Source organism: Eubalaena glacialis, chromosome 1 (genome assembly GCF_028564815.1).
Source record: "Eubalaena glacialis isolate mEubGla1 chromosome 1, mEubGla1.1.hap2.+ XY, whole genome shotgun sequence".
Lineage (NCBI taxonomy): Eukaryota > Metazoa > Chordata > Mammalia > Artiodactyla > Balaenidae > Eubalaena > Eubalaena glacialis.
Window position 1 is genome coordinate 20,808,004 of NC_083716.1, and position 23,761 is coordinate 20,831,764.

Sequence of the window (23,761 nt, forward strand, 5' to 3'; positions counted from 1 at the left end):
GGTCTAAGTTTCAGCAAAGGTAACTTTCTCTAGGTTACACAGCTAGTAAGATGCATGTCTGAGACTATGTTTGACTTCAGAATCTGTGCTCCTCAGATCTCTATGACACTGAATCTATACCAATGAGATGTCATCTCAAAGGTGACAAAAACAGAGGATCAGGGATAAGGCATATTAGCAACCTTGGTCAAGGCTTCACAGAGCCAAATTCAAGTTTTGAATTCCAGCGTTCTGATTTCTGGATCCAGGGCTCATTACTAAAAGGGGATTCAGGTGGGGTCAAAGAAAAGTTTGACTTTGAAGCCAAACAAACGTTACTGGAAACAAAACAGTAATACCTCAACTATTCTAAAATAGAATTGGATTCTTAGAAGTAGTGGAGCTGGAGACCGTCTACTAATCTTTAACCCTTTGTTGGGGACTATGAACTGCTCTTTCTAACTCGCAGACCGTTGCCTTTTGAGAAACTCTTGGTGCACTGCTTGGACTAAGGTTCAACCTTGACTTTGTAAGGATGTTTGTTTGCCATTTTCTATGGGCATGAGTCTCACTCAACATTAAGGACACCATCTTGGTATTAGTGACTTGATATGGAATGTCTTTCCAAACCTCTCCTTAGAATCTTTAGTGTGGATCAGATTGTGTGTGCAAGGATGAAGGCATGATTACAAAGTTTTCTGTCAATCAAAACTATCAAGGATTTTCCAAGTATTTCTCTCTGTGATAGGTTATGGTGTGTTTCTATACTCAAGAACCTTACTTATGTTTTAATTGGGAAATAAATAGCAATAAAACATTTATTGCATCTTTAGAAACAAATAGATCAGAGGTCACAAATTTGGGGATAAATAGCTGTCTCCAGCCAGTAGATTGATATGTTTGATTTGGCCCTCAAAATGTTTTAAAAATATTGAACTATTGCCTACATGTAAAAATATTTAGTCCTAAGTTGTCATAAAAATAAATAAAATAAAAAATACAATATTATTATGTTTATATATTGTATTTATACCAATAACATAATATATTATACTTTTACTTTCTTGGTTTTAATGGAAGTAAACTTATTAATATTTTCAAAATCTACTTCTTTGCTTATCTCATTTTCCATTGAGGGAATTGTCATGTTTGACAATTTCTTTTGACCAAGTAGTGATCTTAAGTAAAGATGATTAACTTCATCTTTAATGAAGTCAATTATTTGAATTAGTTGATTAAGCACATTAAATGAATTTAATGAATTTCCACAAAGGTAATTCTATGTGCCCATTTTCAATTTTCAAATATTTTTGATTACTTTAATATTCTGAAAAAAATAACCATTACAGTACATAAAAGCATTTGTATGGGGGGGGCACACATTTTTCTTCTGACTCAATCTCCATTATTGATCTTGACACTGATCTTTATTTAAAATTTTGGTATATTGTTCACCAGAGATTTTTTGCATTTTGATTTTTAAAAATATTGAATTAAAATATGATTTATCTTGATTACTGAGGTTTTTGGCACTTGCCTCACTTGCTTAACTTGCTTCACCCTGATCCTGGCCCCACCTTGGGGCGAGTTCTACTCCATCATTGAGACTTTCGATACTGCAGTTCAGTTCTGCAGGATGACAGGATGGCTCCCACATCCACGGCCAGTGAGCTCACAGGGTAGCCTTTCTTTCCTGCGTTTTTAAATACTGCTTCTACTTTAGGAAATATGCCCATGTGTTTGCAGTCATATCATTCCTTGTGCACAGCATACAGGCTTTGTATTGTACTTCACTTTGCTGTACTTTGCAGATATTGCATTTTTTACAAATTGAAGGTTGGTGGCAACCTGGCATTGAAAGAGTCTAACAGCACAATTTTTCCAACAGCATTTGTTCACTTTGTGTCTCTGTGCCACATTTTAGCAATTCCTACAATATTTCAAACTTTTTCATTATTATTATATTTGTTATGGTGATATGTGATCAGTGCTTTTTGATGTCACTATTGCAATTCTTTTGGGGTGCTAAGAACTGTGCCCATATAAGATGGCAAACCTAATTGATAGATGTTGTGTGTGTTCTGACTGCTCCACCAACCAGCCGTTCCCTCATCTCTTTCCCTCTTTTTGGGCCTCCCTATTCCTCGGGACACAACAATATTGAAATTAGGCCAATTAATACCCCTGCATTAGCCTCTAAGTGTTCAAGTGAAGGATAGTTGCATGTCTCTCACTTTTAATCAAAAGCTAGAACTGATTAAGCTTTTAATCATGAAGACATGTCAAAAGTCAAGGTAGGTTGAAACCTGGGCCTCTTGTGCCAAACAGTTAGCCAAGTTGTGAGCAAAGGAAAAGTCCTTGAGGGAAGTTAGAAGTGCTGCTCCAGTGAGCACACAAATGACAAGAAAGCTAAATAGCCTTATAGCTGATATGGAGAAAGTTTTAGTGGTCTGGATAGAAGATCAAACAGCCACAACATTTCCTAAGGCCAAAGCCTAATCCAGAGCAAAGCCCTACTCTCTTCAATTTCTGGAAGGCTAAGAGAGGTGAGGAAGCTGCAGAAGAAAAATTTGAAACTAGTGGAGTTTGATTCATGAGGTTTAAGGAAAGAAGCCATCTCCATAACATGAAAGTGTAGGGTGAAGTGGCAAACGCTGATGTAGAAGCTGCAGCAAGTTATTCAGATCTGGCTGAGATAATTAATGAATGTGACCATACTAAACAACAGAATTTCAATGTAGATGAAACAGCCTTATTTGGGAATATGCCATCTAGGACTTTCATAGCTCGATAGGAGAAGTCAATGGCTGGATTCAAACCTTCGAAGGATAGGCTGACTCTCTTGTTAGGGGCTAATGCAGCTGGTGACTTTAGGTTGAAGCCAATGGTCATTCTGAAAACCCTAGGTCCCTTAAGAATTATGCTAAATCTACTCTGCCTTTGCTCAGTAAATGGAAAAATAAAACCTGGATGAAAGCACGTCTGTTTATAACACGGTTTACTAAATACTTTAAGTCCATTGTTGAGACCTACTGCTCAGGAAAAAGATTCCTTGCAAAATAGTACTGCTCACTGACAATGCACCTGGTCACCCAAGGGTTCTGTTAGAGATAAACAATAAGATTAATGTTGTTTTCATGACTGCTAACACAACATCCATTCTGCAGCCCCAAGGATCAAGGAGTAATTTCAACTTTCAAGTCTTATTATTTAAGAAATATGTTTCATAAGGCTATAACTGCCACACATAGTGATTCCTCTGATGGATCTGGGCAAAGTCAATTGAAAACCTCCTGGAAAGGATTCACCTTTCTAGATGCCATTAAGAACATTTGCGATTCATGGGAAGAAATCAAAATATCAACATTAACAGGAGTTTGGAAGAAGTTGATTCCAACCCTCATGGATGACTTTGAGGGGTTTAAGACTCCAGTGGAGGAAGTAATTGCAGATATGATGAAAATAGAAAGAGGACTAGAATTAGAAGTAGAGCCTAAATATGTGACTGAACTGCCGCCCTCTCATGATAAAACTTGGACAGATAAGGAGTTGCTTCCTATGAATGAGCAAAGAGAATGGTTTCTTGAGATAGAATGTATTCCTGGTGAAGATGCTGTGAATATTGTTGAATGACAACAAATGATTTAGAATATTACATAAACTTAGTTGATAAAGCAGTGGAGGGTTTGAGAGGACTGACTCCAGTTTTGAAAGAAGTTCTACTGTAAGTAAAGTCCTATCAAACAGCATTGCCTGCTCCAGAGAAATCATTCATGAAAGGAAGAGTCAATCGATGTGGCAACTTCATTGTTGTCTTATTTTAAGAAGTTGCCGCAGCCATCCTAGGCCTCAGCAGCCACCACCCTAGTCAGTCAGAAGCCATTGACATCCAGGCAGGACCCTCCACCAGCAAAAAGACTGACTCACTTAAAGGCTCAGATGATGATTAGCATTTTTTAACACTAAAGTATTTTTTAATTAAGACATGTATGTTGTTTTTTTAGACATAATGCTATTGCACACTTAATAGACTACAGTATAGTGTAAACATAACTTTTATATGCAGTGGGAAACCAAAAAATTCATGTGACTCACTTTATTGCTATACTTGCTTTATTGTGGTGGTCTGCAACCGAACCTTCAATATCTCTGAGGTATGCCTCTATTTGACTCATGGTTGCAATGGCACATGAAAATGAAGTCTTGGTGGGAAATTCTCTCCAGAGGAGGGTGGGTGTTTTGTACTGAGCATATTTTCCTTGGGATTCAAGCTGCTTGCTTATGAAAAACAATCTGGTGAGCACTACTATAGCAAATCTGATGTGTACCTAGATGTGATCAATGTATCGTGACATTCTCACATCATTTTATAGTTATCAACACCCTTTTATATTATTTTGCCATTTTCACTTTGTGAGCATATTGGGCACATTTTATTCCATCCATTTTCAAGATGAAAAACTGAGTGTCAGAGGATTAAAGGATTTGCACTCCATCTCCAATCATCTTCCTTACAGCTGCTGATTTGAAGTCCATACAATATGAAGCTTACTCTGTCCCACCCTTACTTAAAACTTTGGAATTAGTACAAAACTCCTTAGTGTGACCCATGAGTACTTCTGTGCTCTGGCCATTTGCCCCTCCCTCAGCCCAAGCTCTTACTACTTCATATTGTGAACTCTTACCCTACCTATCTATCTACTTACTAGTAATAACTGACTTTGATGAACACTCACTATGTACTCCATGCTGTGCTAAGTGCTTTATACATTGTATGTCTTTTACGGCAAGACATGAAAAAGCTAATATTATTCTTCCCACTTTATATTTAATTTATTTATTCATTCGATCATTCTTTCAATAAATAACAATTATTCTAGGTGATGGTGATACAACAGAGAACAAGAATCACATAATTCTGCCCTTGTGTGGGAGGAAAAATAATTTCCCCTCTACCCTTCTAGGTTACAGAGACCACCCTGTAATAAAAGACAGAGGCGCAGGAGCAAAATAGAAGTTTAATTACATGTGTACTTCCTATATACATGGGAGAGACCCAGTAAAACTGAGTAACTCCCTGAAATGGCCCAAGCCACCACCTTGAATACTATCTCCAACTAAAGACAAAAGAAGATGTAGGGGTGGGGGAGCCAGTTATGGGATGTTACCAGGAAAAGCACAGTAAACAAGGATATGGTTGTTATATGGTGCTTGCCTTCTCTATTGCTAAGAGTTTCTAGAGATTTAGTCATCCTGGTACAGAGAGGGAGACACCTTCACAAGTAGAGATTTGTCTTATAACTGTAAATATCTCTTACAAAAGAGTAACTTCTACCTGGTTTTCAGAGTTTCTCCTGTGTCTGCTGTTTCTTAAAAATAATCAGCCTAAAATTATCCTTATGCCAAAGAGGCATTTTTTGGGGTGGATAATTCTGCTCTCCTTTACCCTCATGTTGCTTACATTCTGGTGGGAATCAGATAAATAAATAAATAAGTAAAGTAGGTGGTAGATTAGAAAGTGATAGAAAAATAAAGCTGTGGAGGGGATTAAGGTGTGCTATGAAGTGTTGACGGAGAGGTAGACAGTAGAGGGTTTGGGGAGATATTAGGCAGGCAAGATCTGTAGAACACATGGTTAGTTGGATTGCGCAGTAGTTGAGTAAGGAAAAGCTGAGTGTTGGAGATGGTTCCCAGATTCATAGCTTGCATGACTGAGTGGAAAGTGGCACTATTCATTAACATGGGAGCACAAGTTGAGGAGCAAATGGCAGGGGCAAACTATGAGTCCATTTGTGAAGTATGTGCAAGGTGTCCAGCATGGGTGGTCCATATTTATGGAGTTCAGAGGAAACACCTGTGCTGGAGATTTAAATTTGAGAGCAACAGTAAGAAACTCTTATTTACTGCAGGGTTCTCAAAGTTGGCTTGGAGCACTTTTATCAGAAACCCCTGAGTATCTCCCCTGTAGCTCAGTGGTCCATAGACCTTCTTTTGTGTCAGATTCCCCTGGGTGTAGTCCAGTGGGGAAGATGTAGGCTCTGCTGTGTTTTAATCCCAGCTCTTCCATTTACTACTGTAAATGTAAGCAATTTATTTAACCCCTCTGTGTCTCAGTTTCTTCTTCTGTAAAATAGAAATACCATACCAAGCTAACAGGGTGTATAAAAGTTAAATAAGTCCATTCATATCTTAAGCTCAAATAACACTCAATACAAGTTAGCTATCATAATTATCCCAAGAGCTTGCTAGAATACAAGTTTATGGATCCTGATCCAAGATACTTTATGCAAATCACATTACAGGACAGATAAGCATCTGAGTGTGGGTTTGGCTGAGTTTCTGTTTGCAGGTGAAGAATGGAACATAATCCATGATTCTGGGCAGGGAGCATCAGAATCCTGGTAGACTCCTTAAAAATACTTTTCCTTAGATCTTAACACAGACCTCAGAATCACAGTCTCTGGGTTCAGAGCCCAGGAAATCTCTAGTTTTCAAAATAAACCCCCCAGGGTTTGGTAGTGATGATCATCAACCAGGTCTGGGAACACTACATTAGATGATGTGTTATGATTCTTTTTATGTCCGAGATAACTATATATCCACCAAAATCTGTGTTTCGCTTTCAAAGTAGAGCTTTTATGCTTAAAATTGGTTGTCCATCTTTCGATGGCCATTTCCAGGCCGGTGCACAGGTGACTGGTTTTGGATAATGGCATGTAAGCAGATCCAAAGCTTTTAAGAAGGTGTCCTGCCCTTTCTGCATGCTACTTATCCTTCAGCTCTAGGGATGGTGTTTCAACAAGACGGAAGGAATTTAGGATTCCTTGAAATGCATGAAAAGAGGGTGGTCTATCCCATGAACAAGAAAGAAACTTAGGGCTTCCCTGGTGGCGCAGTGGTTGGGAATCTGCCTGCCGATGCAGGGGACACGGGTTCGAGCCCTGGTCTGGGAGGATCCCACATGCCGCGGAGCAGCTGGGCCCGTGAGCCACAATTACTGAGCCTGCGCGTCTGGAGCCTGTGCTCCGCAACAAGAGAGGCCACAATAGTGAGAGGCCCGCGCACCGCGATGAGGAGTGGCCCCCACTTGCCACAACTGGAGAAAGCCCTCGCACAGAAACGAAGACCCAACACAGCCATAAATAAATAAATAAATAAAATTTAAAATAAAAAAAAAAAGAAAGAAACTTATGATGTATTAAGTCGCAGAAGTCGTGGGGGTTCTTTGTTACAGCAACTAGGGTTACCCTTACTGCTCTTCTACGTGAATTCTCCTCTAAGGGATTAGCATACGAAGCCCTGTGAGGAAATGTATCACACCAGCAGCATCAATGTGCTAGACAGACCCCGAGAATACAAAGAATAAGTGTCTGTCATTTGGTTCCTATAACATAAAACCATGTCTAAATAATGCCAACATTTCAGTTGTTATTCCTCTTTATTTTATGTTGATTGAGTACATAGTAATTAGAAAATTGTGCATTTGGAAGACATTTCTTCATCCCCAAATACCATTTGAATATAAATTATTGAAAATCAGCAGCTTTCAGATCAGCCTCACCTTCTTCTATTAGCTCAGATGTGGTTCAGTGGTTTTGTTTATCTTTAAATAGGAGATGGGTCGGTATTCTGTATCTCCTCAGCCAATCACCTAGCTCTATAAAATACAAAAAAGCTGCTTCCAAACCATTAATTAAAGGCACGAACCTCTCACAGATTAATGGCGTAAGCATAAATATTCACAAATTATTTATTTTTAAAGCAAGTTGGCTAAATTTACATATAGATTACATTTGAAAAGTATGAAATATTATTTTCTCTCATCCTGATGGCTTAACACAACTCATTTTTAATGATTGTAGTCCCTGGACAAAGTGCCCCTGGTCTTTCCATCTACCTGGATATGCGAGAGCCCTAGTCCTGGGCAGAACTCACAGGGTTAATATGCAAATTTCTTCAAGAAGGCAGGGAGAGTGTGTTGGAGAGAAATTGACGAGTGTGAATCAGAATGAAGTGGAATTGATTTATGGGGCTTGAGAAAGTCATGCTAATCCTGTCCACTTCTTTCAGAAAGAAGTTTATAGATGGGGTGGGGAGACAGTTATCAGGGCTTCATATTTGGTACCAACCTTTGGTTAGCATAATCTCATCTTGATCTTTGCTTGGGAAAGATAAGTATTTCCTTTCCTGGAGGTTCACTATACACACACACACACACACACACACACACAGAGACACACACAGACACACACACACACAGACACACCCTTAGACCAGGCTCTCTCACCCAGCCTGACTATGTGTAGATCTGAGGCTGAGCCCTTATGTTCTCTTTTTATCTCTTTAAAGCAGAGGTTTATAAGGACCATGGATGAGTGACATTAGCATCACCTGGGAACTTGTTAGAAGTATGACTACTCATTGCCCTCCAGACTTACCAAATCAGAAACGTGGGGGTTAGGCCCAACAACTTGTGTTTTACACATCTGATTCTGATGTACAGTAAAGTTTATGACCTGTTACTTTGGATTATCATATTTCTTATATCTTTCATTTACGACTTTGGTGACAAAACCAAATGTCTTTGCTCCTTCATTTTTTCCAGACCATATTATTTAGCAGACTCAGCTTGTTGACATACGTTGCTCCTTCAAGGAACAATCCTTCAGTATGACCCATGAATTGAGCGCTCTATATCAGCAATTGACAAGCTTCTAATTCACAATAATTTCCCCTTCCTATTTTTGCTCTTCCTGACTCTTCTACAGCTCTGGTTCTCCTTTCCCCTTTATCTCATGACTGTGTGATCTTGGCCCAGTCACTTGAACTCTTGGAACATCAGTTTCTTCAACTATGGGGTGGGTTGTATTATCAATGTTCATATAACTGTGATAATTAAATGAGACTGTCATGTCTTTTTTGCTCTGGGTCTGCATTTTCTTCTGTCTTATCATGTTATTTCTCAGAGGACCATGAATGGGTGTTTTTAGACTTATAAAGTGTGAAGATTAATTTTATATGTCAACTTGACTGGGCCATGGGATGCCCAGACATTTGGCCAGATGTTATTCTAAATGTTTCTGTGAAGGAGTTTCTAAATGAGATTAACATTTGAATTGGAAGACTGAGCAAAGCAGATTGCCCATACTAATGTGGATGGGCCTCATCCAATCAGTTGAAGACTTGAATAGAACAAAAGGGCTTAGTAAGAAAGAATTCCTCCTGCCTGACTGCATTCAAACTGGAACATCAGCTCTTTCTGGGTCTCAAGCCTGCTGGCCTTTGGACTGGAACTACACCACTGGCTCTCTTTTGAGTCTTCAGCTTGCAGACTCATCCTGTAGTTCTTGAGACTTGTCAGCCCCCATAATTCCATAGGAATTGGCATGGTCCAATTCCTTATACTAAATTGCTTTTTATATATTTATGTATACATTAGTTCTGTTTCTCTGGAGAACCTCAACTAATGCATAGAATAACCTGTCCAGCATTAGGTGTTGTATGTTTGGCCATTCCCCCAAACCATAGGGTGGGAATCCCTCCTTCACCAATGAGGTGAATAGGAGGTGATTAAAAAGGGGGGTGAGGTAGCTTGGGAGTAGAAAAAAGAACAGGTGATACTGATTGATCAACACACTATGAACAGAATGTTAATCAATCAGTTGGCGAATATTATTCATTACGCTGTTTCTCAAAATGTGGATCCAGCCTACGAGACACTTCTCAGATTCCTAAGCCTCACCCTGGCCAATTGACTCATTCTTGGAGGTGGGGTCTGGGAAGTTGCTATTTTAATAAGATTCTCAGATGATCCTGAACATTCCTGGTTGAGTATGTGCCCAGCTTTAGAGTAGCTTTGAAAAAATTGATAATAAGCAAAAGACTCAACAATTACCTGTAATGAGTTTTTAGTCTTGAAACAGGACTGATAATTCCCATCCTTGTTCCCCACCTGCTATCCCCACCCTCCTGCCCCAGCCGCATGGCTGCACTGGGATGGAATGAACAGACCAGCTCTGACTCTTCCCTGACTGGGTCAGTGGTAGAACACAGCCTTGGTACAGAAGCAAGTGTGCTTAAATCACTTTAGATCCTTCTTTGCAAGAAGGCAGGTAGTAACTTACAAATAAACATTTGAAAAAGGGAAACAACAAAAGCACTTTAAATTGAGCTATAGGCCTCCAGCCTTCAAAGCCAAGGATAGTCAGTGGGGAAACTCACAAATAAGTAGCAAACCCTGCAAATAGCCCCTGGAATGGCACCAATGCCACAGAGCAAGTGTGAAATAAAATCTTTCTATTGGCTAATAATGTAATCTCTTTATTAGTTCCAAGCCACTAGCTGTAATTGAAGTTCTTGTTTATTTTCCCCACTTTTATATGTATTTTAACACAATTCTCTCTTAGCACTGGAGTCCCATTGACTACTACATTTTGGACTTTTGATTTTTCACTGGATAAGAAATGTGCAACAAATGAGCTCATAAATGTGTTCTGAACCTTTCAGAGCATGAGCATTTATTCATGAATCTAATAATTAATGATATTTTATATCATCATTAGAGACTGTTAGCACATCAATATGGTGTTTGTTGAAACTGACGGAGTAATAAATTACACTCTTGCTTACTATTTCTTGCCCATGGTTGTTGGATATACTAATGAAGATGGATAAATATTTGCACTACTAAATTAAATGCTGGGTTTTCACAAGTACAGTAGACTGATTTGCTGATTCCTATGCCCAGTGCTAGAATACTGACATTGGACTCAGAATGATCGGAGTTAAAGCTAACGAAAATTTAGGTGTTCTCATAGGAGGAAGGGGGTGCTAACCATACTACGTGGGAGTCTTTTCCAAACCCTCTTCCACTAAAATCTTGGAATCCTGATGAGATTCCTCTAAGAGCAGCTTGTCTACAGCCCTTCTGCACCCATGGAGACTCACTGCCCACAATTCATCTTTTCTGAGATGTGCATTTTCAATCATTTCATCATATTTATGCCAGAAAAATAATTGAGAACTATAAACTTTCTGAGCCCAGTTTTCTCATCTGAGGAATGAACATCTCACTGTGATTGTGAGGACAATTCACAATGCCTAGAATCTGTGCTCAGTTGATTATATTTGCTTTTTTGAACCATTGGTTGCCCAAGGCTCCTACGGCATCCCAGTTGACTTATTCCATTAAAACCACCTTACCTCTTAATGCCCATTTTCTCACTTCTAATTTTCCTATCTAAACCTATTCTTGTAAAGGACTAGAATCATTCCCTTACATTATATCTAAACATCATTCATTTTCAGAGTCTTTTTTCCCTTTTCTGATTTTTTTTTTAACTTCCCGGCATTAGAAGGAAAGTGTAGTTTACATTTCTATATGTGGTGCTGAACTGTGCTCCTCTAAGGCATTTTCAGTATATGCTCTCACCAGGGTTTAGAGCTAATTTACTTCCCATTATTTTCATCAATAGTTAGACTTTTTTAGTTGTTCATTTTTCCCCCCAATTTAATGTCTACCAGTTATAAAACACCACCACCTACCGAAAAGCAATGTTTTTCCAGGTTGTTAGCAGTTTGAGTCTGGTCAAGCAGGTAAACGTGTGCAAGGTGGTGGAGGTTCAGCTGGTGAGTGGAATGTGGGGACAAAATAATTTTCTGCTCAGTAGTTGGGTCACAAGTGGGGAAATAAGATCAAATGCCAGTTGGCCCTCTGACAAGGGCAGAATGCAAGGATGCAGCACGATGATTTATTCTCATTTGGTAGCTGTAATGGCTTTGCTCTGTTCTAGGATGGGGGTAGCCAATCTCTGAGCTTGTCGGGTCCGTCAGTTTTCTTTGGAGCCTGCAGTGAACCCCACATGGTTCTGGGGGCTGTAGGAAAGACAAAGGAAGCAGAAGACAATCTCCTGTTTTCAAGAGTCTGTGGCTCATTGAAGCAAAAACTAACAGAACTTGGATAAATTTGACTGATGGCTTTTTTTTTTTTTGCCTATGGAGTGTTTGCATTATTGTAATTAGTTACTCATTTAAAAATCAGCGTTTCATTAAAAATGCAGATTACTGTCATATCTTGTCAGATGGGAGATCTGGCATTACAGTAAGTCCTCTACATACGAACGAGTTCCGTTCTGAGAGCGTGTTCGTAAGTCTAATTTGTTCTAAGTCCAACAAAGTTAGCCTAGGTACCCAACTAACACAATCAGCTCTACAGTACTGTACTGTAATAGGTTTATAATACTTTTTACACATATAATGCATAAAAAACAAACAAACACAAACACAAAAGATAAAGAAAACATTTTTAATCTTACTACAGTACCTTGAAAAGTACAGTAGTACAGTACAACAGCTGGCGTACAGGGGCTGGCATTGAGCGAACAGGCAAGAAGTGTTACTGACTGGAGGAGGGAGAAGAGGTGGGAGATGGTAGAGCTGAAGGATCGTCAGCAATATGAGACGGAGAGCAAGCTGTAACTTCACTCACGACTGATGTTGATGGCGCAGGTTCTGGGTACTTGCTGGATTCAGTTCTATCTACCCTCTTGAAAAAACAATCCAGTGATGTCTGGGTAGTAGCTCTTTTTTTCTCATCATAGATGACACAGTAGCACTGGATTGCATTCTGAATAGCTGTTGCAACCTTCATGTACCGTTCTATATTCAGGTCTTGTGCCTCAAAAACTAACAGTGCCTCCTCAAATAAAGAAAATCCCCTTGCCATTTCCTGCATCGTGAATCTCTTCAGTTCTTCAGTTACTTCTTCTTCCTCTTGTCTCTCTTCGTCCATTCTCTGGGCCTCCAATTTCATCAGGTCTTCATTAGTAAGCTCCACGTGTCCATCTTTGAAAGTTCGCAACTTGAAAGTTCATATGTAGGGGACTTACTGTATTGGGCTTAAATTCCTCTAATGATTACCTGGAGCTGAAAAGCCCACATGGGTATGAACTCTTCAGTTTTTTATAGTCCCGCCCCCCCACAAATATCATACTCAGTCTGCCTCATTCTTTTTTTTTTTTTTTTTGAAGATATTTGCCATGTATTTCTTCTTTAGGTCTTTTTGTTTTTTTGTTTTTTTAAATTTATTTTTATATTTATTTTTGGCTGTGTTGGGTCTTCGTTTCTGTGCAAGGGCTTTCTCTAGTTGCGGCAAGCGGGGGCCACTCTTCATCACGGTGTGCAGGCCTCTCACTGTCGCGGCCTCTCTTGTTGCAGAGCACAGGCTCCAGACGCGCAGGCTCAGTAATTGTGGCTCACGCGCCTAGTTGCTCCGTGGCATGTGGGATCTTCCCAGACCAGGGCTCGAACCCGTGTCCTCTGCACTGGCAGGCAGACTCTCAACCACTGCGCCACCAGGGAAACCCTGCCTCATTCTTACTCACTCTCTGTGAGGACAGACGTTTCGGTATACTGGCTTAGATACTCAAGTCAGAATGCCTATAGGAGGTCAGTGTTAACAAGAAGGAAAAGATAAAACTGACATGGATTCTAATTGACTTATAGGTCTTTCAAATCAAAATGATGTTAATGAACCTTTTAGAAGTCTGGCATTTAAATGGGATCATATTATATACAATATTCTGAATCATGTTTTCTTTATTTAACAATAAACAGTAACAACATGTAATAGTCTTTCAATGTTTTTTCTTCTGTGAAATGAAGTCATGTTTCTTTTAATATGTTTCCTATTGCTTTTTAAAAGTTATTGTTATTTTGGTTATAAGATCCCATCTTTTCTACCCTAAAATTTTCACTCATTATGTCTTGTCTGTCCTTTTCCCATCTACCGCCTACGATTTGGGACTTGGGAAGGCAGTATGGACTCAGATCCAGACTGTCCAATTTAAATCCCAGCACTGCCACTTAGTAGTAGAGTGACCTTGGGCAAATTATGTAGCTGAAGTTTCCTCATTTATGGGGTGGAGATAACATTTTGCCTACCACATCAGGCTGTGGTGGGGATTCAATGAGTTAATTCATGTAACACATTTTGAACAGTGTGTGATATATAATAGATCTTATTATTCAATTATTCAATAATTATTCAGTAAGAAGATCTATTATCACTTATTACAACAAGTTAACTATTTCTGTTATTTTTAGGGGTGCAAGATATTTTGGAAATGTTAAATGTAAGAATTTTAATAGTCACTATTTATTGTTCATCCTATATAATGGCAAATACATCACTTAGCTTATTTCATTTTATCCTCATAACACTTAATCACTCCATTGCCATTCAGTATATTTATTGAGCATGTACTTTGTAACAGACATCCCTTAAGGCACTAGAAATTCAGCAATGAAGTCATCAGACAAAAAGCTGTCCTCTCACAAAGCTTACATTTCATTGGAGGAAAACAGAAAATTTTGGTTTTAGTAAAGAAATAAAATATCATATTAGGAGTCTATGAAAAAATAATAAAGCAGATATGGTGGATGACAGATCTGATTTTCTCCATTTCTGTAGAGAAACTAGCACAGAGAGAGAATGTTATTAATTGTGACCATGCTTCTTTTTAGGGCATCTGCCCCGGTCCTAAAGATCTCTCTTGTTTTCTAGAATGTTCAGAGAAAGACAGGACATTGGCTGTCTTTGTGTTCTATGTGTTATGCCTGGTCACTGTGGATTGGAATAGAAGAGGATGTTTGTTCCTAGCTAGGCCAATCATATTGTTTCTCTTGAGAATTTTGTAATTTGAGTCAAAACACTCATGTATTGCAAGTTGGTAGGGACTATGGACAGTGCCTAAGAGTGAATGCAAATGATTGGGCTCACGCACATTAGCTTAAGTGAAGAAATTATAACTGAAAGAATATGTTAACAGAGGTGTAGAAGATATTGACACATCTACTGCAGCCTGAGTGTCCTGCAAACCCATGGAACTAGCAATGCACCAAGGTGCTGCAGTTGTCCATTTAGCACTTCTGGGTGTGTGAGCCTCGCGTGGTAAATATAACACGGCTCACCTCAACACATCAACTCAACAAGACTGTCCTCAGGGAGCTGAGCATGTGAGCATGCCCTCCACATAAATTCCACGGAGCCCACCAATAAAAACTGAGACACCTTGATGCCACAGTCTCTAGTTGGTAAGATATTCCAGTACCCTTTCCTATTTGCTTGCAGTGTTTACTATTACTTGAGAACAAAAGAACCTAATTAAAATACACATATATGTATATGCACATATACATACATGCATACATACATGGACACATACATATACACATATACATATATATGCATACACACAACTATTAAGTAGCTGTAGGGGCTTGAACTCATATCTCTATGTTGTCTGTAAATACTTATTTTGAAGAGTAGGACACATAAACACTTTTGAAGAATAAAATGCAGTTTATCTCAATATTTTAGGAGATTAAAAATTTTTTTCATTTCACATTTTTTAGTGTTAAAAAAGCTATCCTAAGAATTTAGAAACATTTTCTTTTCCTCTTCCTCACTCCCCAGTTACCAATGCCCCCATTCCCCAGTTCAAAAGACTTTCTTGAGTATCCTTGGATTCCATCCATCTTTTCCAGAGGATTTTTAGAAAGAGCAAGTTACCAACAACAGGCCAAGAGGAGGAATGAGCTGGTGCCTCCCTGCCACTGCACACAGAAAGGAGCTGGCCTTCACATGCAGTTGGTTTCTTGTATATGCGTGATTCCACAAGAGTGACTGATAGTACTGGGCTTCTCTCATTTCAAAAGATCATTTTCCTCTGCAAATTAAAGTCAAGGACCCCAGCTCTCCAGCAAAATTCTGCTGTTCCTTGATAGTGCTGCCAGGCAGTTATTTTTGACTCTTCACTCTGCTCTGACATCTTCTGTGTAGTTGCCTCCCTGAAGTTGTTTATTCTGAAAATAAATGCTGAAAGTCTACACTAAATAGTACAGATGTATCAAAAGCTACTAGCTAATTCATTGCTTTCCTGCACTTGAATGGCTTTTACTGATGGCTTCACCTGCTGATGGTCTAAGTATGTCACTCATTACATTTGGGGAAAATGCATATTAAGGTGCTTCAGAAGTAGCTTGGGAAGAAATGTATTTATATGTATTTTACAAGATGCTAATGGACATGCATTTTAAATCTGAATATTTTATTTGGAGGGTTGACCGTCACAGTACATGTTGGGTTGCATCTCCCTTAGGAGCTTTAGGAGTGCTTCCTAGGAAAGTGATTGGTTTTAATGTATTCATTCTTTGCCCTGCTCAATTAGATATTCTGTGAATTGTTGATTTTCCATTTTAATTCACAGAGAAGGCACACAGTACAATGGTGCTGGAGCAGCCAGATCAGAGTAGTGCAATGAAGTGAGTACTGGATTGAGGCACTAATACCTTTGTGACCTTCCATGAGTCACACAATCACTCTAAGACTCAGTTTTCTCATTGGTAAATAAAATACCTACCCTCATCTCAATGCAGGTTGTTGTGATTCTTAAAGGAGAGGATGTAAGTGAAAACACCGCTTTATTTAAGGGATTAAGTAAATTAGTAGATATTTTGTTTGATTACAATTATTTGTTATTTTAAAAAGTCACTGTATATCTTTCAGTTCATGGCTTCATGCTTTTTTAAAAAAATATTGATAGGGTAAATTCCCAGGAAAAAGATTTCTGCATCAACGATTATGAACATTAAACAAAACTTGTTATATTGACAAAGAGTGTTCTCTAATTTTTAGAGGTTAACACTCAAGATGTCCTGGAGATGAAAAAATACATTTTAGTTCCTCCAGTTTATAGATGGAAAAACTGAGGCTAAGATGATTCAATGGCTGTTCAAGGCCAGATGGAATACAAGAAGCAAAGTGAGACCTAGAACTCTTTGCTGGCCTAGGGTTTTTCTCAATCTAGGGAAAATAAGGAGATTGTTTCTGGGTGGGTTTTTTTTCCATTTTTTTATTGATTACTTTATATTTTATATTAATTCAGTATTTATTTACTCATAGAGGAAAGATAGCAAAGGAGGAATGATTGGTACTTTTTGTTTCAATGGATTTAGATAGACATTCATGATACAACAATGGAACAAAGCTACAAAGCAATAATACTAATGTTCATTTATAAGAAGAGGAGGAGAAAAATAAGAGGAAGGGTGCCTCCAGCTTTGTTCTTAATTTTTAAGATTGAGCTGGATATTTGGGGACAAATTTTAGGATTGTTTTTTCTATTTCTGTGAAAAATGCTATTGGAATTTTGATAAGGATTGCATGGAATCTATAGATGACTTTAGGTAGATCGGACATTTTAACAATATTAATTCTCCTGAGACATTAATACATCTGTGAGGGGGCTGCCAAGAATAGGGCCCTTTCAGTGGTCTTATTGCTTCTTGGAAGACTGGCTTTCTGAAAATAAATTTGGTAGGAAAAATCATATTTCTCATTGAACCAATCTCTGAAGAAGTTGTGTAATTATAATCTCTTATATTTTAAAATACCCTTATATAGTCTTAAGAGTGTTTTAGCAATCATATTGAAAAGAAAATCAGGCAGGTTTAATTATTGCTATTGTCATTATTCCCGTATTCCTGAGGGACAGCTGAGGTCCAGAGATGTGAGATGACTACTCAAAGTCATATAGCTTTCCAGTGGTAGAATAATTCAGGTCTTCTGGCTCCTGGGCTAGTCCTCTTTGCTTTTCACTATTACCATATCATATCCCTAGTATTCAGGAGCCTTAATTGAGTATCATAAGATAGATATTGTACCTCCAATAGGAGGTGGTTCCCACACTCCTAAGTTTCAGGGAAGGAAGCAGGAGGCAACTCAACTTTTCACTGCAATGTTCTCCATTCTGTGATATGAGATGGCCTAAAATGTCACTGTCCATCCAGTGCAGAAATCTTTCCTATAGCATCTGTTACTGAAGCCATCCAGTCTCTGATGGAATGTTTCTAGTGATAAAGTGATTTGTTTCATTTGGGGATAATTCTCAGTTATTAGAGTGAATTAAAATGGGTCTCTCACGGCTTCAAATTGGTTATAGGATAGCCATCTGTGTTTTCATTTCATATGCTTGCAGGTGTCAAAAATTTTTTTGATTAGATGATTTAAAGTTTACTCTAACTCGAAAATTTTAACTGGAAACAATTCTTATATTAGAAATGTATCATTTTATTTTTGCTAACTATTTCCACATAATAAGTCTTGACCCTCTAGCATATCATCATATGTCCTATACTCTCATGTTGGCTAATTTTATTTGTCAGCACCTTTAGTATTTTTCAAAATGTGCAATCGACAGATCTTCTCAATATATCTGCCTAGTGGAGAAATGCTTGAATGTTACGGTGAAGAGATGGGAACATGTTCAGGGCACCTATTTGGGAAATTATTACAAAGGGCTTCATGCTTTACAAGGTTTAGTTGAAACATCATTTGTGTGATAAAGGTAGAAATTAAAGTTGGTACATAGATGTGGAGGACATGTAAAGAGAATGATAAGAAGTTGTGTTTTACCTCCAAAAAAAAACATTTAGTAGGCTGTATTGATCAAAAATAAAATGCATTATCCTAATTGACAGAAAAAGATCAAAGTTGATAACTAGAAAAAAAGAAAATTGTATTAATAAGTTTAGGGGAAAAGCCCTATAAACTGTATAATGATCATATAAGAAATTGACAAAATAAGATGTCAATATTAACCCTTCTTGGTACAATAAGAGTGGAACAAAAAAAGACCTCAGTCGGAGCCCAACCAAATAATCTGAGGACCTGATTCATGATAAACTGTATGTGCCCCACTCTCTGTTACTCTCAGTGACCCCTCACATGCAAATAAGCAAAGCCATGTGCAAACATCAAAAACATAACTCGGGTGAGTAAAACTCTTATTCTGGCTAACTCCGCATTGGGAGAAGGTCTGGAAAGAAATTTGAGAGACTTGAAAAGAACCATCAATATTGACAAACCTTTACCTAGACAGACAAAGAAAAATAGGGAGAACATAAAATAATACCCAAATCAGTAATTAAAGAGATGTCATTACCAATCCTACAAAAATTAAAAAGACAGTAAGGATATTTTATGAACAACCTTATACCAAAAATTAGACAACTTAGATGAAATAAACATCTAAACAGGCATAAAGAAGCATTGCCAAAAGAAGAAAAAAGGAAGATCTGAGTTGACCTATAACAAGTAAGAACATGAATTAGTAATTATATATCCTCCCACAAAGCAAAGCGCAGGCTTAGAGGACTTCTCAGATTGAATTCTATCAAATATTTAAAGAAAAAAATAACATGAACATTTTACAAGCTCTGTCAGAAAAAACAGAGTAAGAGAACATGTTTAAATTCATGAATTGTTGAATAAAGCCAATTAGATTTTCAAATTTACATGGTTGAATTTTGTTTTTTAGGAGAGCTTGGTGTCGATTTTAATGTCAAAACAAACTAAATTTCCTAGTATAAGATTTCAAATATAAATTATGATATATAAAGTAATGAAATATTATCAATCCAATAAAAAATAATTCAGAATCTTATTTATTTATCTGGAAAGATGCTCATGGGTAATTGTTGCTTGACAAAAGCAGATAGAATAAATTGCATGTACTACATAATATACCACTTGTACTTCTAAGTACAGAGAAATGTCTAAGGATATTCAAAGAGTTAACAATAATTATCACTGAGTTGTGGGATTGGGTATCATGTTTCATCTTTTTCTTTGAATTCTGGGGCAAGGGGTTATGATTTGAACTCTTTAAATGAGTATATATTGCTCTAAAAGTAACCCAAAGCAATGTACTTTAAAAGATAAAGATACAGATTTTGATTCCATGTGTCTCCTTTGGCTATATTAACTGGGTTTTTTTGTTTGTTTGTTTATGGAATACTCCATCTGGCCTTCCTCTCTCTCCCTACATGTGTAGTTTCTGGCAGTCCTGGCCTGGGATTCTTTGCCTTCATTTGTTAGTTCTGCATCTTGTCTTACTTTCTAGGTGAATGGAACCCTGAAGTTTTCTTTTCCATCATTGCAGTTAATAAACATAAGGTTAGAGGACATTGTCTTAATTTCAAAGCACACCAGCTGTATGACAGGGAATCAAATTAGGCAGTTTACACTCCCTTCAGATAAATTTAAATTTTATATTCTTGACTGAGCTGCTCTCTGATTTAGTGGCACTGATTGCCTCTTTAAATGTATGAATGATGGGGGAGTAATCATGCTTCTCAGGAAACAAGGATTGACAGGCTACTCAGCAAGGAAAATGAGGTCTTAATGTGAATGTTAATTTTCAACACATTTCCATTGTGTATATGTTTAGGAATAAGATGTCAATGTTAAGAAACATTTTATTTTTTAATTAACTTTTAATTTTAGAGTAGTTTTAGATTAACAGAAAATTTGCAAAGAGAGTGCAGACTTCTCATCTACTCATACCTAGTTTCCCCTATTACTCACAACTTGTATCAGTATGGTGAATTTGTTACAATTAATGCACCAATATTTTTACATTATTATTAACTAAATTCCATATTTTATTCAGAGTTCCTTAGTTTTTAATTAATGTTCTTTTTCTGTTCAGGATCAACCTAGGATCCCGCATTACATTTAGTCATGTGCCCTGATGCTCCTCTTGGCTATAGCAGCTGTTCAGATGTTACTTTTCTTTTTAGGACTTTGAAAACTTTGAAGAGTACTGGTCAGGTATTTTGCAGAATGTTCCTCAGTTGAGGTTTGTCTGATGTCCTACTTATGATTAGCTTATGGATATGGGTTTGGGGAGGAAGCCACAGAGGTAAAATGCCACTCTCATTTTATCATATCAAGGATATATTCCATCAATATACCTTATTACTCTTGATGTTAATCATGATCACCTGGAGAAGTAGTGTTTGTTAAGTTTCCCCGCTGTCAAAGTACTTTTTCCCTCCTCTCTTTCCATGCTGTACTCTTTAGAAGGAAATCACTATGTACTGCCCACACTTAAGGAGAAGGGAGTTATGTTCTACCTTCTTGAGGGCAAAGTATCTGCAAGAATTATTTGGAATCCTTCTGATGGGAGATTTGTCTCTTCTACCCATTAACTATTTATTCAGTCATTCATTTATGTAAGTGTGGACTTACAAATGTTTATTTCATACTTTGGGTTATAATTCAATGCTGTTTAATTTTATGCTCAAATTGTTTGAACTTTGACCATTAGGACCTTTTTCAGTTGGCTCAGTGTCTCTTTGAAATGCCCCATCACGTGTGTTCCTTACTTTCTGGCACTGCAAAACGCTCTGGGCTCATCTCGTGCATTTCCTGCCCCAGCTCTAGAATCAGCCATTTCTCCAAGGTGTCCTTCTTTCAGTGGTGGCCATGGCATCAATTACACATATGTAACCTCTTTAGGTATTGTCCAAAGCTCTTGGATGTTTTGTTTTCTTTTTTTCTTTCCTCTTTGCATTTCAGATTGGTAAGTTTCTATCGATCTACCTTCAAACTCACCGATCCTTTCCTTGGCTGTGTTGAATAGACTGATGATGGCCACTTCAGAGTGTGTTCTTTCTTACTTTTCGGCGCAGCTTGTGATTTTTGTTGATATCTGAACATTTTTTCTTGGGTAACACGATATGATGTAAATAGGCCTCTAATGTGAGGATTTACATTAATCTGGCTATGAGTTGGTTGTATTTAATGCTCTTTGGAGCTGTAAGTGCCAGAGGCTTTACCTTCCTCTAGTGTCTTTGGTTTTATCTCCCCATTGAGTCTGTGGTTCCCTACGTACTCTAGTCAGAGAGAGAGTCCTTATCCTGCAGTTCTTTCAGCAATAGTCCACTGTTATTATACTTTAACTTTGCTGGTGTGATGGTATGGTACTGGGGAAGGGTACGGTCTATAGTCTCAGGTTAATTCTTAGCCTTTTAGTGGGCCCGTCTCAGGGCTGTGACCTTCACAAAGGTTTCTATGCTGATATTCAGTTGTATAGCTTCTTTCCCCCTCCTCCTCACTTGTTTCTCTGCCTTCAGTGTTCCCCATACTTATTTGAATGTATTTTTCTGGTTGACTAGGTTTTTTCCTCTCTTATATGAGATAAGAAGGCTGTAACAAATTGACATGAGGAGGGATTCCTTTTCCCCACCTGAGATTAGGTTTCAGAATTGCACCGTGGCAAAATCTTTTTTCCTGGACAGTAGGTTTTGTTATGGAGAAGGCTCTGCATGTATTGCATAGTGGTCACACTTCCCTGTCTGCTGCCTGAGTCAAGAAGGAATCTTTCTTGGATCCTCACCATGAGAACTCTGTGAGGTTCCTGGTAGAAGGGCCTATGACAGTGTGTGGACTCCCCTAAGACTGAATCCACCAGGAGTTCCTCATTCTCAAGTTAGTCCATGCTTAGGTTCCAGCATTTTGTCAAAATTACCATTTAAGTGTTCCTACCAGTTTATGGCTCCAGAAGCTTCCGCTCCAGATAAAGCTGTGTCTCTCCGGATTTTTAAGGGTGGCCGTTTGCCTTATGACTTCAGTATTTTGATGGAGCTAAGAAAAGTGGTTGATTTTGTTTGTTCACCACCTGACAAGTATGGGAGTGACAACTTCCAAGCTCTTTACATGTCAGAGCTGAAGCCAGAAGCGAAACTCTTTATTTTTCAGTTAAGGGGAAGAGTTGAGATATTTAAATGTTGCTTTAGAAAGATCCTGAAGAATGACTAGGCACAGAAATGGTTTAAATTTTCTTTAATGGAGACAAGAAGAGTAAAACCCAGAAATTTAGGGAAAAAAAAGTTGTTTTTTTTCTTTGCTGTTTTTGGTTCTAGTCTGGGCTCACTAGATAAGTATCTTTCATCTATATTCATTCCCCTCAATTCCTAACCCCCATACACCAAAATGTTAATGAGAATGACAAAAATTAATCTTAATTGTATTCTTAGTATGCTCCAGGTAGTATGCTGTTTGCACTCATTATCTCACTTAATTCTCACAATATAAATTGCTATTTCACTTTTTTTTTTTTTTAGATATTTTGCTGATGGTTACAGAAGTTTAATGATTTGCTCAATATCATTCAGCTAGGGAGTGGTTGACATTCTACTTTGAACCTGGATTCTCTGACTCCAAAACACAAATTATTAACCACTGTATTATAATTATTATTTAATAGATCATAATAATGAAAGCTGTTTTAGAATTCTCTGGAATGACATAGATCCCTTTTAAGAGATGAGGATGAGATTGCATATGCCCATGAATTACTTTGAATTGACCATGGAATAGAATTTATGCTTTGGCTCTACATTTGGCCATTAAAAGTCTCTCCTAAACAGCCATCTTATCCAGTCTTGTATAGCAACTTTATCTTCAATTTCATAGAAAACTGATCTTCTAATTTGTCTTCATGGCAATGGAAGGCAACTTGCCCATCCCTGTGTTTGGATTAGTACCAGAGTAGTGGGTCTGCCACAGGAAGTCTCTAATATTGGCAGATAATTAAAACTTAGAGAAGGGAGGTGTTGGGAAATAGAATTTCCCTGAATTTATGTGTTCTTCTGTAAAGCCTCCTGAGCCACAGAAACATAGCTACTATGAAATTAGAAAATGTTTGCTTTCATTTCTCCTATAAATATTTTCATATATCATAATGATTACATCTGTAGTTATTCATTTAAAACTTTCCTTATGTACCCAAAATCCAAAAGGTTTCATCCACATATAGGCACCTAGGTTATCTCTGAAGGTACAGTGTAGACTGGAGCACTATCTTCCTAGGTACTACATTTTAAGGAAGTATGAGGCCTGGGGACTTGGAGACATCTTTAGCTCACAAAATCC

The 23,761-nt window shown here is 37.9% G+C and overlaps 1 pseudogene; it reads left to right on the forward strand.

Moving 5' to 3' along the window:
- Window positions 1-1,623: 1,623 nt before the first annotated feature.
- LOC133090999 (tigger transposable element-derived protein 1-like) overlaps window positions 1,624-23,761 on the forward strand; it is a 38,695-nt pseudogene continuing 16,557 nt past the window's right edge.